This window comes from Felis catus, chromosome A3 (genome assembly GCF_018350175.1).
Source record: "Felis catus isolate Fca126 chromosome A3, F.catus_Fca126_mat1.0, whole genome shotgun sequence".
In the NCBI taxonomy this organism is placed as follows: domain Eukaryota; kingdom Metazoa; phylum Chordata; class Mammalia; order Carnivora; family Felidae; genus Felis; species Felis catus.
The window spans coordinates 52,453,235-52,470,661 of NC_058370.1; positions in this window are offsets into that span (position 1 = coordinate 52,453,235).

The following is a 17,427-nucleotide window of genomic DNA, read 5'->3' on the forward strand; positions in this document are numbered from 1 at the left end:
TATTTCATTCCTCATACCTTCTTTTACTGAAATCACATATCCTACTTTTTTGTTATAGGGAGTTTCATTATTATTTTTAGTAGCTTTAACCACATATAGAGTTTTTTAACCCTCAGAAACTTTAAATTCTAGACAAAACTAAGTAATAAGCAATTGTTAACTGTGTGTTACGCCCGCATTCTTTAGTTTGGCAAATCTATCAATGTATAGTAAAACGTTGGTTTGTCAGCACAGTTCATCCTGGAAATATGCTTGTAATCCAAAGCACTTGTATATCAAAGTGATTTCAAGAACCATTGTCTCAGTTGTGATCATGTGACATTTGGTGTCACGTACTACTCATATTGCAGCACGTTGCTCGTTTATCAGGTGAAAATTTGTTAGTAATGTTTGTTAATCTTGCAGAAAACGTTATTTTCAATCCAAGCCTTTACTGTATTTCATAATTTCTACATATGTGTTTTTTACACTACAATCTTTCAATAAAGCACACAGACCCTGAACTGTCAGCACAGAGCCCGACGCTGGGCTCAAAACCATGAACCCCGAGATCATGACTTGAGCTGAAGTCGGACGCTTAACCAACTGAGACACCCAGGCACGCCTCAATGAATTTAACTTAATGCATCACTTAACAAACTTAATGTTTTAGGTTACCAAAAAGATTTTAGAAACTATTTTCAAGTAGAGGTTTTATTATGTCAAATTATTGGTGGCAAATTTTGTAACAGGATTAGTAAATTTATGTATAATAAAACTTTTATATTTAATGTTGATAACTCTAAAGTCATGTCAATTTTAATTAATCCAACAGACTTAAATAAGCTTTAATACCAGATCGTGTGAACCTGAAATCCCTTTAGATTATGTTTCTTTTGGATTATTTTCTTAGATTTTTTTTATTTTTGAGAAATTTTATGAGTACTAAATTTATATATAAGCACTTAATTTTCTTTAAGCCAATTAAATAGAACTCTATTACAAAGGTAGAAAATGCCATATATTCACAGTAGACATATACAAACATACAGACAGATGCAGAGAGCTTCTGGTTATTAATTACTGTGGAGAAGATTTCATAGATTTGTATTTTTGCCTGTAAGAAATCTTAAGGAGGATAGAGTCCAGAGTTTGGGCAGGTAAACCCTTCTAGCAGTTAATATTTGAAAAAGTCTTCTTTCTTTTTTTAAATCCTTAGTCTCAGGAGATTGTAGGCTGTGTTTACATTTCAAAAACATGGTAAGATTTATAACTTTAGGAAACAGAGAAAGAATGCAAGTTTATTCAAGAAGGATTTGGTTTACAGGGGTGCCTGAGTGGCTCAGTCAGTTAAGCATCCGACATCAGCTCAGGTCATGATCTCATGGTTCATGGGTTTGAGCCCTATGTTGGGCTCTGTGCTGACAGTTCAGATTCTGTGTCTCCCTCTCTCTCTGCCCCTCCCCTGCTCAAGCTCTGTCTCTTTCTCAGTCTCTCAAAGACAAACATTAAAAAAAAATTAAAAAAAGAGAAGTATTTGGTTTACAAAGGTCAATAATTTACAAGCCATTTGAGATAAACAGAAGTTTTAGGATTGGTAAAGGAGTAGGTGAACTTTGAATTGCCTCTAGATCTGCATTCCTACTTTAATAAAGATTTGTAAGATAAGGACTGTTACTTTAAATTCCTCAAAGCATTGAGTTGTAGGCTGGATGTTGAAGGATTGACATATCCATCCACCTATGTTAGATTTTTTTTTTAAATTTTAGTTTTTCCTTGGATGTTTATGAAATAGCAGTTTAGGAGAAATCTCTGAGTCTTTCAAGTCTGGGAGGAGCTCATAGAACCCTTCTGCAAAGGTAGATATGGGGGTATCTCCAAGGTCATTAACTGGCAGCTTATTTATGGTCATGCAAAGGCAGTTCAGACGGAGGATAACTAGAATGAATATTCAAATAATGGAGGCTCCACTGGTAGGTTATTTAAATGTATTAAAGCCTTCAACAGTACTTTAGTCCACCTGACAAAGATGGTTTTGCCTTGCTATCCCATTTTACTTTGCTACTTTAATATCCCATTTTTCCTTTCTACCAACCCTACTACGTGTGGATTATACAGGAGATGAAAACATCATTCAGTGTCATGTTCTTTTGCCCAGTCTTTCATGTCATGACTTTTGAAATGTGACCCTAAATGATTATTTGGTGGGGGTATCTATACATGGTATTAGGTTCTCTAATCCCGAATAATGGCAGCCTGGTTTGCATGGCAGCAGGGAAAAACATGGATTAGGTTGTGATGCAGTGTTTACACAAACCTAGAAATACTTAGAACCCTCACTCAGAGGGAAAGGATCAATATAATCAATTTGCCAATCCCTCATCAGCTGGGAACTCCAATGGATAGCCCCAGATTCTATTAGCAGTTGCCTTGGGTATTGTTTAGAACACACAAGAAGTGCTGTTGATGGGGTTTTGGATTGGTGGGTGTCCAGAGCTGTTGGCCAAGAAAGAATTCTTAAGATGTCTTTGGTGCAAAAAGGTGATTTTATTAAAGCACAGGGACAGGACCCATGGGTGTAAAGAGCTGCATTATAAGTATGAGGGGTGACTGATTATATACTATGGAGTTGGGGCAGGTAAAGGCAAAAGGGAGGCCTACAGAAGGACTTTCATATGCTAAAGAGGGCTCATAAGAAACTGGAGGCCTTACTGTTGTCAAGCTAAGGTTGTTTTCCTCTAGTAAGGCATTACATTAAGATGAGGTGGGAGATGGTTCCTAGACAAATGTTATACTCTGTATTGTCTCAGGTTTTGTCAGTGGGCTACAGGTTATAGAGAAATTTAATTTTATCTATCATTTCCTTCTTGTATTTGTTCCCTACATCACTATGGAGGGGAAGGTGATGTTGGGAATCCAGGAAACTGAGTTTTTAGGTTTCTGGAGATTAGACTATTGATAAGATTGTCCTTTTCTTGTAATTTACTAAGAATATGTAAACTTGGTGAGGGAGCATAAGGCAAGCTGAGGGCAAAGTACAAGCTAGCACACACCCCCATGCCCCATGTGGGATATGTGTGATATTCCTCAGGCACTCCTAGATGCTCAAGAACAAAGGAAAAGGGAAAACAAATGGCTAACTGATAGAGATCATAGTCATGTAGGACATGAGTCTCCATCAGTTTACAAATATCTTAGTAAATTATAAGCAAAAGGCAATCTTATCATTAGCTTAATCTCTAGAAATCTATAAACTCAGTTTCCTGGAACCCCTAATATCACCCTCCCCTACATAGTGATGTAGGCAACAAAGGCAAGAAAGAAATGGCAGGTAAAATTAAATTCCCTTATAACCTGCAGCCCATTGATAAATACTTGAGGCAGGCAGAGTACAACAGTTCTCCAGGAACTCCCTACTGTCTTAATGTTAGTGCTTTGCTAGAAGGTAAAACATTAGCTTGACAATAGCTAGGCCTACAGTATCCTGTGAGTCTTCTTTAGCATATGAAAATCTCTTTGGAAACTTCCCCTTGACTTTACCTGTCCCAACTCCATAGTATATAACCAGTCACTCTTCACAATCTCAATGCAGCTTTTTCTGCCACAGGTCCTGTCCCTGTGCTTTAATGAAATCACCATTTTGTACCAAAGATGTCTCCAAGAAGTTTTTCTTGGCCATCAGCTCTGAACTCCCCAACCTCCCCCCTCCCATCATTCCAAAACCTCATCAAACTGTTGGAGATTCATGTCCTGTATGACTGTGGTTTCTATCAGTTAACCACTCGTTTTCCCCTTTCTTTTGTTCTTGGGTAGCCAGAAATGCCTGAGGAATGTCACACATATCCCACTGGGGAGGACGGGGTGGTAGTTGCTAGCTGTGCTTTTCCTTCAGCTTGCCTTATACTCCCTCATCACTCTTACTCCATTAAACAAGTCATTGTACTTCAAGGGCAATCCAGCATCCCTGGCAGTATGCCATGCTACTTGGGCACTGTGGTGGCCTCTCTTCCTATGTACCCAATCTGCTTTATCTACTAAAGATTTAGTAGCTAGGGTTTGTATCTGAGCTAATATATCAGCTTCCTGATTGCCAGAGGATGTCAGTGTTGCAGGATTTTTTTAACCTCAATACCCAGGGTTTCTTGTCTCTTTGCTTCGAAGAATGACGAGGTGGACACAGAATAAAATGAGCAGTAGGCAAAGTTTATTAGAGTATAAATTAGAAAGTAAAGATAGTATGAAAGCTCACTTTGCAGAGAGGGGCCATTCGAAAGTGAATGCTTGCGACTATAGGCAAGTGACTTTGTTTCTTGGGGTTTTGGTTGGCCCCCTTCCTTTCCTCCTTGTTGCTTCTCAGGTTCTACCTTCAATGGCTAGGTAACTCTAAACGCCTAATTGTTTCTTCTTCTTCTTCCTCTTCTCTTTCCCCTCCTCCTCCTCCTTCTTCTTTTTTAAATTTACTTATTTAAATTCAAGTTAGTTAACATACGGTGTAGTATTGGTTTCAGGAGTAGAACCCAGTGATTCATCAATTACATATAACACCCAGTGCTCATCCCAACAAGCACCCTCCCTAATTCCCAACACCCATTTAGCCCATTTCCCCCCCACCACTTCCCCTCCAGCAACCCTCAGTTTGTTCTCTGTATTCACAAGTCTTTTATGGTTTGTTTCCCTCTCCATTTTTATCTTATTTTTCCTTCACTTCCCCTATGTTCATTTGTTATGTTTCTTAAATTACACATATGAGCGAAATCATGTATTTGTCTTTCTCTCACTGACTTCACTTAGCATAATACACTCTAGTTCTATCCATGTTGCTGCAAATGGCAAGATATCATTCTGTTTGACTGCCAAGTGGTATTCATTGTGTATGTGTATATATATGTGTGTATACACACACACACACACACACACACACACACCACATTTTATTTATCCATTCATCAGTCGATGGACATTTGGGCTTTTTCCATAATTTGTCGATAGGAAGAGAGGCCACCACAGTGCCCAAATTATTGTCGATAGTGCTGCTATAGCATTGAGGTACAAGTGGGCCTTCAAATCAGCAGTTTTGTATCCTTTGGATAAATACCTAGTAGTGCACTTGCTGCGTCATAGGATACTTCTATTTTTAATTTTTTGAGGAACCTCCATACTGTTCTTCAGAGTGGCTGGCTGCACCAGTTTGCATTTCTACCAAAAGTGTAAAAGGGATCCCCTTTATCCACATCCTTTCTGACAACTGTTGTTTCCTGAGTTGTTTATTTTTAATGATTATTTAATTTTGAGAGAGACAGAGAGACAGAGTAGAGGAGGGGCAGAGAGAGGGGGAGAAACAGAATCTGAAGCAGGATTCAAGCTTTGAGCTGTCAGCACAGAGCCTGATACAGAGCTCACACTCACAACCCGTGTATCATGACGTGAGCTGAAGTTGGAGGCTTAACCGGCTGAGCCATCTAGGTGCTTCTCATGATTTGTTCATTTTAGCCATTCTGGCAGGTGAGAGGTGGTTTCTCATTGTGACTTTGATTTGTATTTCCCTGATTATAAGTGATGTTGAGCATCTTTTCATGTGTCTGTTAGCCATCTGGATGTCTTCTTTGGGAAAGTGTCTATTCATGTCTTTAGTCCATTTCTTCACTGGATTATTTGTTTTTTGGGTGTTGAGTTTAATCAGTTCTTTATAGATTTTGGATACTAATCTGATATGTCATTTGCAAATATCTTCTCCCATTCCATTGGTTGCCTTTTAGTTTTGTTGATTGTTTCCTTTACTGTGCAGAAGATTTTATCTTGAGAAGGTCTCAGTAGTTCATTTTGCCTTTGTTTTCCTTGACTTTGGATACGTGTCAAGTAAGAAGTTGTTGCGGCCAGGGTCAAAGAGATTTCTGCCTATTTTCTCCTGTAGGATTTTAGTGGTTTCCTGTCTCACATTTAGGCCTTCCATCCATTTTGCATTTATTCTTGTGTGTGGTGTAAGAAAGTGGTTCGGTTTTATTCGTCTGCATGTCACTGTCCAGTTTTCCAAGTACCATTTGCTGAAGAGACTGTCTTTTTTCCATTGCATACTCTTTCCTGCTTTGTTGAAGATTAGTTGGTCATACATTCATGGGCCCATCTCTGGGACTCTATTCTGTTTCATTGATTAACGTGTCTGTTTTTGTGCCAGTACCACACTGTCTTGATGATTATAACTCTGTAATACAGCTTAAAGTCTGGAATTATCATGCCTCTAGCTTTGGTTTTCTTTTTCATTACTTTGGCTATTTGGGGTCTTTTGTGGTTCCATATACATTTTGGGATTGTTTGTTCTTGCTCTTTGAAGAATGCTGGTATTATTTTAATGAGGGTTGCATCAAATGTGTAGATTGCTTTGGGTAACATCAACATTTTAACAATATTTGTTCTTCCAATCCATGAGCATGGATTTTTTCGCCCATTTCTTTGTTTCTTCTTTAATTTATTTCATAAACTTTCTATAGTTTTCAGAATACAGACCTTTTACCCCTTTGGTTAGGTTTATTGCTAGGAATCTTATGGATTTTGGTGCAATTGTAAATGGGATCAATTCCTTGATTTCTCTTTCTGCTGCTTCATTATTAGTGTATAGAACTGCAGCTGGTTTCTATACACTGATTTCATATCCTGCAACTTTGCTGAATTCATGGATCAGTTTTAGCAGTTGTTTGTGGAGTCTTTCACATTTTCACTGTAGAGTATCATGTCATCTGCAAAGACTGAAAGTTTGAATTCTTCTTTGCCAATTTGGATGCCTTTTATTTCATTTTGTTTTCTGATTGCTGAGGCTAGAACTTCCAGTACTGTGTTGAACAACAGTGGTGAGAGTGGACAACCCTGTTGTTTTCCTGACCTTAAGGGGAAAGTTCTCAGTGTTTCCTCATTGAGGATGATATTAACTGTGGGCCTTTCATATATGGCTTTTATGATGTTGAGGTATGTGACTTCTGTCCCTACTTTCTTGAGTTTTTTTTTTTTTAATTAAGAAAGGATGCTGTATTTGTCAAATGCTTTTTCTGCATCTATGAACCGTAGCATATGGTTCCTTTACTTTCTTTTATTAATGGTGTATTACATTGATTGATTTGTGAATATTGAACCAGACCTGTAGCCCAGGAATAAATCCCACTTGATCATGGTGAATAATGCTTTTAGTGTATTATTGAATTTTATTTGCTAGTATCTTTTTGAGTATTTTTACATCCAAGTTCATCAGGGATATTGTCTGGTAATTCTCCTTTTTAAGGGGGTCTTTGGTTTTGGAATGAAGGTAATGCTGGCTTCATAGAATGAGTGTGGAAGCTTTCCTTCCATTTCTATTTTTTGGAAGAGTTTGAGAAGAATGGGTATTAACTCTTCTTTAAATGTCTGGTAGTCCCCTGCAAAGCCATCTGGCCAAGGACTCTTATCTGTTGGGAAATTTTTGATTATTGATTCAATCTCCTTACTGGTTATGGGTCTGTTCAAATTTTCTATTTCTTCCCGTTTGAGTTTTGGTAGTGTGTGTGTGTGTCTAGGAATTTGTTCATTTCTTCCAGATTGTCCAGTTTGTTGGCATATAATTTTTCATAGTATTTTATAATCATTGCTTGTATTTCTGTAATGTTTGTGATCTCTCCTCTTTCATTCGTGATTTTATCTATTTGGGTCCTCTCTCTTTTCTTTTTGAGGAGTCTGGCTAGGGGTTTATCAATGTTGTTTATTCTTAAAAAACAGCTTTTAGTTTCATGGATCCATTCTACTTTTTTTCTTGTTTTTTTCTATATAATTTATTTCTGCTCTAATACTTATTATTTCCCTTGTTCTGTTGGCTTTGGCCTTTATTTGCTGATCATTTTCTAGCTCCTTTAGGTGTAACTTAGGTTGTGTATTTGGGACCTTTCTTGCTTCATGAGATGAACTTGAATTGCAATGTACTTTCCTCTTAGAACTGCCTTTGTTGCATAGCAAAGCATTTATACTCTTGTGTTTTCAATTTCATTTGCTTCCAGTTTTTTAAATTTCTTTTTAAATTTCCTGGTTAACCCATTCATTCTTTAGTAAGATGTTCTTTAACCTTCATGTATTTGAGGGCTTTCCACAATTTTTCTTGTGGTTTATTTTAAGTTTCATGGCATTGTGGTCTGAAAATATGCATGGTATGACCTTGATATTTTTGTAGCTGTTGAGGGCTGATTTGTGACCCAGTATGTGATCTATTCTGGAGAATGTTCTGTGTACACTTGAGAAGAATGTGTATTTTGCTGTTTTAGGATGAAATGTTCTGAATATATCTGTTAAGTCTATCCAGTCCAGTGTGTCATTCAAAGCCATTGTTTCCTTGTTGATTTTCTGCTTAGGTGATCTGTACCTTGTTGTAAGTGGGGTATTAAAGTCCCCTGATATTATCATATTGTTACCAATGAGTTTTTTAATGTTTCTAATTAATTGGTTTATATATTTGGGTGCTCCCAAATTGGCATATTTACAATTGTTAGGTCTTGATGGCTAGACCCCTTAATTATGATATAATGCCTTTCTTAATCTCTTGTGGCACTCTTTGATTTAAAATCTAGATTGTCTGATATAAGTATGGCCACTCTGGCTTTCTTGTGATGTCTGTTAGCATAATAGATGGTTCTCTGTCTCCTCACTTTCAATATGCAGGTGTCCTTAGGTCTAACATGAATCTTTTGTAGGCAGCTTATAGATGGATCTTGTTTTTTTAATCCATTCTTATACCTTATGTCTTTTGTTTAGAGCATTTAGCCCATTTACATTCAGAGTGATTATTAAAAGATATGAATTTAGTGCCATTGTGTTACCTATAGAGTTGGTGTTTCTGATGATGTCCTCCAGTCCTGTGTAGTCTTTGATGTTTTGGTCTTTTTTTTTTATTCCCCCTTCAGGGAGTTCCCTTTAAAATTTCTTGCAAGACTGGTTTAGTGGTCATGAACTCCTTTAGGTTTTGTTTGTTTGGGAGACTATCTCTCCTTCTATTCTGAATGACAGACTTGCTGGATAAAGGATTCTTGTATGCATATTTTCCCTATTTGTCACATTGAATATTTCCTGCCACTCCCTTCTGGTCTGCCAAGTTTCAGTGGACAGGTCTGCTATTCTTATGTCTCTACCCTTGTATATTGGAACATTTTGTCCCTAGCTCCTTTTAGAATTCTTTCATTATCCTTGTATTTTGCAAGTTTCAGTATAATATATCATGGTGTTGACCTATTTTTGTTGATTTTGAAAGGAATTCTCTGTGCCTCTTGGACTTGGATGCCTGTTTCCTTTCCCAGATTAGGGAAGTTCTCAACTATAACTTGTTCAAATAAACCTTATGCCCCCCCCCCTTTTTCACTCTTCTTCATCTGGGACTCCTATGGTAGGGATATTAATTCATTTTATGGAATCACTTAGTTTTCTAGGTCTCCCCTTGTGATCTAGTAATTTCCTTCTTTTTTTTTCAGCTTCATTATTTTCTATAATTTTATTTTCTATTATACCTATTCTCTCCTCTTCTTCAATCCTCACTGTCACTGTATCTAGCTTATTTTGCATCTCACCAAAGCATTTTAAAATTCTTTCTGACTAGTTCTTAGGTCTTTGATCTCTGCAGCAAGGGATTCTCTGGTATCTTCTATGTTTTTTTTCAAGCCCATCTAGTAGTCTTATGACTGTTGTTCTAAATTCTTGTTCAGATTTATTGCTTATATCTGTTTTGAGCAAGCCCTTGGCTGTGATTTCTTCTTGACCTTTCTTCTGGGGAGAATTCCCCCATCTTGTCATTTTGGCTAAGTTTCTGTCTTTTGTGTGTTATAAAAGCTTGCTATATTTCCTGAACCTGAGAGTATTAAAAAGGGGTCATATGCTGTTCAGGGCCTGGCACTACAGGTTTCTGGTGTATGTTGTGTACACTCTGCTGTTGGTTTTGGCTGCTCTTTCCCACTGGTTAGACCTCTGCAAAGCTCCTCCTTGCTTGTGGTGGTTGAGTGCTTAGACCTTTAACTAGGTGTACTTTGATTTGTTTGTTGAAGTAACCCTGGGATAAAAGGGGTGGGGATGGGGGAAGCCTGATACCAAAAAAGAGAAAAGGAAAGGGAAGAAAAAAAAACAATCAGAGAATTAAAAAACTATAAGTCTGATTTCAAAGAAAAAGAAAGGAAAAAATGGAGCAAAAAGCAGAAGAAAAGAAAAAAGAAGGGGAAAGAAAAAGAATAAAAAGGCCTGATCCCAAAAGAAGAGAGAGAGAGAGAGAGAAAGAGAGAGAGAAGGAAATGAAAAAAAAAAATGGAAAATAAAACCCAAATAAGGAACTATGATCCTTATTCCAAAAGATAAAAAGAAGGAGGAAGAAAAAAAGAGAGAGCGAGAGAGAGGGAGAGAGAGAGAGAGAGAGCTGTGTGTTCATGCCTGGGTGGTGTGGCTGTGTGTTTGTCTTCTTGAGGGGAGGCTAACTGCTTTGGCTCAGAGTCACTCTTGCCTCAGTTAATAAGCAGTTTCCAGGCACAGTGGGGCAGGGTTTGGTATAAGTGGTCCCACCTCCACTGGGGGATGCTATGCTGCTCTCTGAAGTTCCACCATGTTGGGAGGAAAAATGTTGCCACCCCAATCTCTCATTCTTGGATCAGGGATTTTAACCCCTGATGTTCAGGTAGCCCTCACAGAATAGAAAGGGAGGTTAGCTTGCCCTATGCCAAAATTCTCTAGCATTTTTTTCTTCAGTGCGTGGCTGGGGATTTAAAACCCAAAGTCTTAAAGGACCCAGCATGGCATGGATCCACTCTCTTCCTCCAGAGTAGACCTTCTCCATCCTGCTGTTGAAAGTACTTTGGCTGGCACCTGTCTTTTGCCTTGGGGAGGCAATAAACCCTCTTCCAAAAGTACTCCAGGAAGGAGACTTTTCTCTCCCGGTGCGTTCCAGAGATTGCTACACCATGCTATGTTCTCTAGCCCCCTTCTCCCAAGAAGCGTACACACAGCTCTGCTCCAGAGAAACTCGCACACTCCAAAACTTGAGTTTGAACTCCAAAAGCTGTTTGCAAAAAAGAATTGGGACACTCAGCACTTCTTGCTCCCCAGTCTGTGGCTCAGAGAAGTTTTCCTCTTGTGCTAACTCAATGCTGCACTATCTCAACCCCTCTCTCTTTCTCTCTCTTTTGCCTCTCCACAAGAAAGCGTTCTCTTCCCTCTGTGGCACAGCCATTTTTCTCTCCCCCAATTCACATCCATGCACCTCGCACCTGCCAGGCTGTCTCCCTCTAACTGTGAAGATCCTTGTGCCACTCCTCAGAAGACCGATTTCCTAGGTCCAAGTAATCTGACTTCAATACAGCTGTGTTTGAGGGATGAGGAAAGGCCAGGGTCCCCCTACTTCTCCACCATCTTAATTCTTCTCCAAATGCCTAGTCATTTCTTTTTGATTGGCTCATTTCTATTGTATGAAGGGTGGTCTATGGTCATACTGTTCCTTGTGGATCATATATTTTACGTTCTACTTATTTATAGTCAGGTCTTTTGTTTGTCAAATTCCTGAGGAAAACCTGAGGGGAAGTAGGTGGTGTCTGTCATATTTTCAAGAGGAACTTTATGCCTGAGGGAGTTTGCTTGAGGTCAGACTTTCCCACAAGAAATGTTTTAAAATAGTATTTTTCCCCACCAAAGGATCTCAGGTCCTAAGCTTTCCCTTTCTGCCTATTTTATCCTACCTTTCCCTATCATATCAGTGCCTTATGAGCTGCAAAATGAAAACCAGTGAGGACTGCTTCAGGCTCTTTCAGATGGATTCAAGTGTTTTTCCACATATCCTGACTCCATACAGGCTTATCCATAATCATTCACTCCTTAAAACAACCTAGCTAATCAGTGCAAAGGGTTAAAGGTTAGGGCTCATGAGTAATCACTAGCCAGACCACTCTGAGCTCAACCCACTGCTGCTCAACTGGCTACTATGTGAGAGGTTCTACCTGGAGAAGTGCTGTGTACACTGCTAGGAGCAGTTGCTCTGTAGAGGTATATCAGGCTTTTGTCCACTTGCAGAAATGGGACCAAAATCCTAGGGGCATTCTCATCTTCATTTTTCTGTGCTATATTGCATACCCCATCCTCTATGCCTTCTATAGTCACAGAAATATATAACTTTAATGGTAGTCCTGCTTGGGACATGCCCAGAACTTTAATCTGCCTTACTACTTTTTGCCTTCTCAAATGCCCCTTGCTGCTCTGATCCCCATTTTCATACATATCCTTTCTTTACCAGGCAGCATAAGAAACAGAGGCACTGTGCAAGTGGAGAATAAAAGTCCTCCCAGAACCCAAAATCCCCACAAGGGCTTGTAGCTCTTTCACATTTTTAGGGGTTGGGTAGGCTTGTACCTTATCAATTACAGCTTTGAGGACAAGTCTTACTTGTACAGATGACACCCAAAACCTCACGGTAGTGCTTGGGCCTTGAATTTTCTGTGGTTTCATTGCCCATCCTCTCTCTTATAAATGCTCCAGCAAAGCCTGCCTGGTGTTTTGCAGCAGAGGCAAATTGTTACATGTTAACATCATATAATAAATATAATGGGTCCATTTTACTGTTTGTGAGGAGGGTAAACAGGGACAAGTCCTCAGATACCATTCCATTACGTATCATAGGACTATGCAGGTAGTCTCGGGGGGAGCACTTGAAAGTTTCATCATGTCCCTTCCACACGAAGGTAAATTGATCTTAGTTATCTGTACTTGTCAAAGTAATTTCCATAAATCTCCTTGAAATGAAGACTTTTGCAGGAACACGTTTTTGGCAAAGCATCAGAGTAAAACAATAACATTTCAAATGACAAAAGATATATATGTCATATGATATGTCATATATGTCATAAATATGACATATATCTCTTTACAATGGCCATGGTTAAAGATCTGATGAGAGTTTATTATAATGCAATTGACAAGGGGATACCATTATAACAGGACATATAAGATTTTAGGAATTTCAGGGGTGCCTGGATGACTCAGCCAGTTGTGTCTGACTTTGGCTCAAGTCATGATCTCATGGTTCAAGAGTTCTGGCCTCATGTCAGGCTTTGTGCTGATAGCTCAGAGCCTGGATCTACTTCAGATTCTGTCTCCCTCTCTCTCTGTCCCTCCCCTGCTTGCACTCTGTCTCTTTCTCTTTCTGAAAAATAAATAAACATTAAAAAAAGATTTTAGGAATTTCATACAAATATATCCTAAAAGAGGTTTAGAATCACTTTTTATTTGACAATGCTTTCCATGAAATTTAACATATATAAAAAGTTACATTGTTGTAAAAAAACTTAGCTCTTTGATAGAGAGGGCCCAATTTTCTCATGTAATCAAAAACATGATAAAGACAAAACACAAAATCTTTTTCTAGGCAAATTACATGAAAGGTAAGGAAAAACATTTGTTTACAATTTCTTATTAAGAGCAGACCAATAATGTAGGAAAACATTGCTCTTTTAACAGAGAGCAAACCATATTCTAATTTCACATCAGTGTACTTTTGATTTTAAAATTCTTTTTTTTCCTTTTTAACTTACATGAATCCATTCCAGTTGTAGCTTGATCACACATAAAATTCCTTTTTCAATATAAAACTTTTGCAACTTTCTATATACATTCAGCTTTCATTTCAAAACCCTAGTAATGAATCTGGTACCCACTCCTATGGCTAAAGATTTTCACTGATATCTATGATCTTTGGAGGCTGTGAAGTGAATTCTGGGCATGGGAACTCCTGCAGAAGTCTGTATTTTATTTTATTTTTTAAAAGATTTTATTTTTTTAAAGTAATCTCTATAACCAATGTGGGGCTCAAACTCACAGCTCTCAGATAAAGAATTGAATGCTTTCCTGACTCAGCCACCCATGCACCCCTACAGCAGTGAAATAAGTCACTGAGAGAAAGACAGATATCATATGTTTTCCTCATATGTGGAACTTGAGAAAGTTAACGGAAGACCATGGGGGAAGGAAAGGGGAAAAATAGTTTCAAACAGAGAGGGAGGCAAACCATAAGAGACTCTTAAATACAGAGAACCAACTGAGGGTTGATGGAGGGGTGGGGGAGAGGGGGAAATGGGTGATGGTCATTGAGGAGGGCATTTGTTGGAATGAGCACTGGGTGTTGTATGTAAGCGATGAATCACGGGAATCTACCCCCAAAACCAAGAGCACACTGTATATGCTGTATGTTAGCTAGCTTGACAAATTATATTTAAAAAAAAAAAAAAGCTCTCCTCCTACCTTTTTTTTTCCCTGTCTCTGTGGGCAATGTTTTGGTTATCTCTTGGGGTGTTTACATTTCAAAGACATGATAAGAACAGAGAAAGAATGCAGTTTTTTCTTAGGAGTTTGGGGGTAATTGTTATTTAAAATTTTCCTATGTATTAGGGGTCAGAAGTCATGGAGCATTTTGTCTGTTTTCTCACCAGTTACCTCTTCACTCTCATCATCTTCCCACGGATTTCACCTCTTAGAGTCCTAATCAGGCTTTGTCATAAGTGCCTGGATCTTAATCAGAGACATTTTTTTGTCATTCTAGTATTGCAAAATGGCATGAAGGTCTCCAGTTTATTACCGTGCTCTCCCACCTTGTCTGCCAACCCGGGGCTAGCATGGTAGTAGACATTCCCACATCCTTGTCTAATCTCAGCTTTTCTTCTAACTTTCTAATTTGAGCTCTAGGTGGGCATCAGTGGCCAGCCAAACCGCTCACGTTAGAGGGCCCACTGCAGCAGCCACTTATTTCCCTCCTTTGCTATAGTGTGCTGTGCACAGTTTTTCAAATGTGCGCGTCACAGCAGTCAGCAGTTTTGGAGTATCCCTGTATTTACTTGGAGCTCCACAAGCATCTGACATACAGTACACTCTTCCCTACAGATAGGTCAAGAGGTTGATGGCCAACGAAGGATTTCCCCCATGAATGTCCCTTTCCCCAGGTTAGGGAACTTACCTAAGAGAATATGTAGGCTACCCCTCCCCACATAAAGGTTTGCTGGCCAACTTGGAATTTCCCCACAGATGCCTCATTTCCAAGGCCCATGTCTTATCTCCTGCCTGGCTCACAAATTGTTGGTTCACAGACCTCTTGAAGCATCCTGGATATAATCTGAGACTGGCCCCTGTACTCAGAGGGCAGGGAGAGACTAAAGCAGGCGACTCCAGCTTGGGAGGTGGAGGATTTAACAAGCAAAGGGGACTTGCATACTAGGCTTGTCATGGGCAGCTGCAAGATGAATGGATCCCAGCACCCCCCTGCCAAATCTTAAAAGTTTATAAAGAGGACTTAACAGTGTTCAGTCACATAAACTGTGCAGGTGTTCTCAGGACCATATCACTATCTCAAGGCTATGTCTTTGGAGCAGCCTCTGGAAGTGGGGAAGGCAAACAGAACCCACATTCCAAAGACAGGGGAGAGCATGCCGAGCTTCCAATTGCCCAGGTCCAGCTCACAGGTCAACCAGTGTTCATGTGTTTTTGATGCCCTTCCCAACAGAATTCCATTCTATTATCTGTTATTTATTTATTTATTTATTATTATTTTTTTCTCTTAGCTTTGTATGCACGTTAATAGAAACCAGGTAGTCACCGAGAAATGGCGACTACACCCTGGATCTGGGGAAAGGGACTCCAAGGAACTCGGGAACTGAGGACTGAATTAAGTGCTAAGGACTAAGAACTCTGTTAGAGCCCCTGTCAGTCCAGATTGATCTGTTAACCCTGGATGGAAAAGCCAATTAGATATGGAGATCAAATGGAAAAATCCCACACTGAGAGAGACTTACAACAGCCCTTAGAAATGTTGAGAAAGTGAACTCAGTGAGGCTCAAGGGGTGCCATGCTTGTGTCTCTCATTGTCCTTGGATTCTGTCAGAAGTTTTCTTTGAATTCTGGTGCTGCCACTAAATCTGTTAAGAGAAAATGCAACCAAGAAAATTTGAAGATCTAATTGGCTTTATTTTTACATTTCATGAATTGGGCATCATCCCATCTAGCAAGTAGGGGCTCCACTGAGCCACAGGTTTTTAAAGGCAGAGAGAGAGGGCATTAAAAAAGGATTTTATTAGCAAGGACTTCATAGCAAGACCCTTCTAAGTTGGGAGGATCTCCCAGGGGATTGCCTCCAGGAAATTCTACTCTGGCTAATTAATGGTTACATTCCTGAGAGGGTTGAAACTACAGTTAGGTTAGGTATTAAATCTTGGTTTAGTGACATGGGGCCTTAACTTAAGTTATTTCACTGGAGTTTTTTTTTTCAGCACACCCTAAAGCTACTAGTTGGAAACCTCTGCTCTAAGTGGAAGCTAGGTGGAATTATATCTTCAAGACCAAAGCCTGATAAGGAGCTTTCTAGACTTCTCTCTGAAGCTGACTTTAGCCTAGTTCCCATAGTCATGATGTTACTTCACTTAGCAAAAAGTACTGGTTTGTTTTTTCTGGGTCTAACTCTGCACTAGAGCTTGGTTGGCCTCCTTAAGGACAGAGTCTAGAAATTTCTAACCGGTCTCCTCCTCAGTTCCTGTGGTAAACATGATTTATAGAAATTGTGAAAATGTATTTTAGGAAACAGACCCCAAAATGTGCGTTCCAAAGCATTAAGAAGACATATTAATTTCTCTCTGTGGAGAGAGCAGGATATTGCCTTATACATCCCCTTCCTAGCATTTTAAAATAGATTACATGTGACAGGGTCTGTGGAAATTTCAAAGTCTCTATGGAAGAAGTCATTAGTAGCACAGGACTCTGTTTCAAAAAATTTATATATGAAATTATAATTATTTATGCTACTTAATTTTAAAGCTAAGTGATAAGACAGAAAGCAAAAACTAAGAACGAGAGTTATAATTTATTGATTTTATGTCTCTCCATGAGAGCACCTGAAGGGCAGGGACTGTGTCTAATTTTTCCTTGATGTTCTGGCATCTACAGCATTAAATGGGTAGATTGCTTTGGATAGTATAGACATTTTAACAACATTTCTTTTCCCAATCCAGGAGTAGGAATGCCTTTCCATTTATTTGTATCATCTTCAATTTCTTTCATCAGTTTTCATCTGAAAACTTTATAGTTTTCAGAGTACAGATCTTTTACCTCTTTGGTTAGGTGTATTCCTTGGTATCTTATAATTTTTGGTGCAATTGTAAATGGCATTAATTCTTTAATTTCTCTTTCTACTCTTTCATCATTGGTATATAGAAATGCTACAGGTTACTACCTGTCGATTTTGTATCCTATGACCTTACTGATTCATTCATCAGTTCTAGCAGATTTTTGTTGGAGTCTTTCAGGTTTTCTATATAGAATATCATGTCTACAAATAGTGAAAGTTTTACTTCTTGCTTCCTGATTTGGATGGCTTTATATCTTTTGGTAGTCTGCTGTGGCTAGGACTCCCAGTACTATGTTGAATAAAAGTGATGAGAGCATACATCA